Source organism: Eptatretus burgeri, chromosome 2 (assembly GCF_056783735.1).
Source record: "Eptatretus burgeri isolate ZD-2024b chromosome 2, Ebu_testis_v1, whole genome shotgun sequence".
Lineage (NCBI taxonomy): Eukaryota > Metazoa > Chordata > Myxini > Myxiniformes > Myxinidae > Eptatretus > Eptatretus burgeri.
In genome coordinates, this window is record NC_140962.1 from 76611525 (window position 1) to 76614024 (window position 2500).

General features: G+C 42.2%; 1 protein-coding gene across 10 annotated transcripts in view; it reads left to right on the plus strand.

Moving 5' to 3' along the window:
• LOC147032371 (homeobox protein Hox-D3a-like) overlaps positions 1 to 2500 on the plus strand; it is a 196996-nt gene that overhangs the window by 187824 nt on the left and 6672 nt on the right. The window lies entirely within an intron of this gene.

Below are 2500 nucleotides of genomic sequence, written 5' to 3' on the forward strand. Positions count from 1 at the left end.
GCGAATTGCTGAGCTTTTTCCGTGCCTCGATGATTTATGAGCGCTTGCCTCGCACCGCGGTTCACAAAGAGTTCAGTGGCTATTCCGGGCCTGCCGCTGGTGCCGCGCGATTGTCTTGTCTCGCTGCAGGCGAGAATTGCCCTCCACCGGCCAGCCCATCTCAGCAGCGCGAGCTCCTCCGGGCGGCCATCAAAAGGCGCGGAGCGAATAAAAAATTTAAAAGGAGAAATGGCTGCGGCTTTAAAAAGAATCAATTTTTTTCCTCTTGCTGTGCGAATTGCATAGCCCCCTCTACCTGCAGACGGCAGCTCGGCGTCACGGCTATGGTTTCTGCGGCCATTTTAACGGCCGTCTCAATTCATTGCTCGTATTTATCTGTTACAGGTCAAAGATTTTTTTCCTCCTCCTGTAGAACTTTTCATTTTAATGCGTCGGGTCATATTTCCATTAAAATCATTGCTTTAGCGACCGAATGGCTCTGTGAGCTCGGAATCGACCAGCTCGAGAGCAGGTGTGGGGGGTTTTGATCCCAGTGAAAGGGCTAGTGGTGCGACTCTTTGTCGTGTCTCATGGCATTTCTAAACGAAATTGACTATTATTTCCCAACTTTTCGATTGACAATGTTATATAATATTATGTTTCTTGAATCCATTTCGATCTCTTTTCATGTATGATTAAAAAAACTATCAGCATCATCTGATCGCAATCGATTATATCATCAATTTTTAAATACGTATAACTCCAACACAATCGATTCAAAATTAATTTGCTTCTCAACAACGTCGTGTAATTCTGTGCAGAGGCTTTTTACTCCACTAGATTTGGGCAACATATATATATATATATATATATATATATATATATATATATATATATATATATATATATATATATATATATATATAAAAATGTATATCACGTTTTCTAAATTAAGCAGACATTTGTGTGGAGTTGTTCATCCTTCAAAGCATATTATGACGTTTGCTTCTGGGAGCGAATGAAAGCGGAATAAGAATGTGAAATGTTCGCTTTGTGCGCTTGAGGTCGTCGCAGCGCAAAATGGCGGATACGTGCTCTAACGCAGCTGTCTATATATCGCCACTGTGGCCACCTGGATTCGTTGAGACAGTAAGAGGGGTCGTCAGAACGTCATCCATAAATCATGTTGACTCTCTCCCTAAGCCAAGCATTACTTGCAATGGCCAAATATCGCAAGCTATAAGAATGAATATTTGCTCAATAACATTTCATCCGTTGCTTGGATTTGAAATTTGGGGCTCATGTTATATTCGTCACACAATGCTCACGATGAAGAAAGAAACCCATGGAAAAAGGTGTTGCATTTCTTCTGTACATTTTATCAAATCACTTCGGACAGGTTGTAATGATTTATGAGCTTTCAAAACAGTTCAAGTCGCTATCCTCTTTCGGATGCCATCTGCACACCCATTTGTTTCAAAGCCATTTGATGCGAGGCTTCTTCTTCTCCAACACCCCTCCCCTCCCGCCCACCCTCACAACCTCTGATGTGCAGATACTTAACAATAGATGAGACATCGCTGAGGTCTTGTGCTTAATTCCATGTGCAAGCTGAACAGTGTGGCCGATTTGAACGCTGCACGTGTGGCACAGGTCGCGTTCTTTACAATCCCTGCACCGCTAAACCACCCATGGCAGAAAGGCCCTCGACTATCCCGTGAAAGGTGGATTTTGATATTACGGTTTCCGAACTTTGATTTTTTTCGAATTCGTGAGCAAATAGGAAGGTTTGATGTCAACATTATGAATGTTTCTTCCAGTCCTTATGAGGTTTTGACACTTCCATTTTTGAGCTCGTCGTTCAGCTGCTCCGCATTTCCAAATGCTAGTCTCTATAGCCAGAGGTTCGACACCCGGGCGCGAGGCAAAGAGTTCACGCGCTGGTCAACAAAAGACAAGAAGACTGATTTTCGCGTTTGCAAGCCGTGGCTCATCCATCACGCCCGCTTAACAGGTAGAATTTGGTGCAGAGGTCAGAGGCGTCGCTCTCCCGCCTCGAGCCAAAGGCCAGCCGGACAGCGAAGCGAGACATTGCTCTGAGATCCGCCATTTTGATGGCCATTTTCATATTTATGGTTATAACGGGTGATCAGTAAGTCTGTGGCCTGACGTAAAAAGCCATTATTTATTAATACAAAGCCAAAGCTCATGAAGAGAAAAAGACTGCTGATGTCAACGAAAGTATTTTATGTCAACATTCTACAACTCTGGTTGAAAAAGTAAACTTAATTTCTGGAATAATTTTCGGGTTTACCTTGACGAACTCACAATCAATTTTTCAATTACATTAGGCCATGGATCCACTCACCGTTCTGTTGTGTGGGTGGGTATATAAAGACATTTATAATGTTCTATCAATGACTCGCTTCACAATATGTATATAATAAAGTACATATGTATATCCTGAATATATGTAATGTAAATTGTACATGCAATATACAGTATATGCAAATAATTTCTG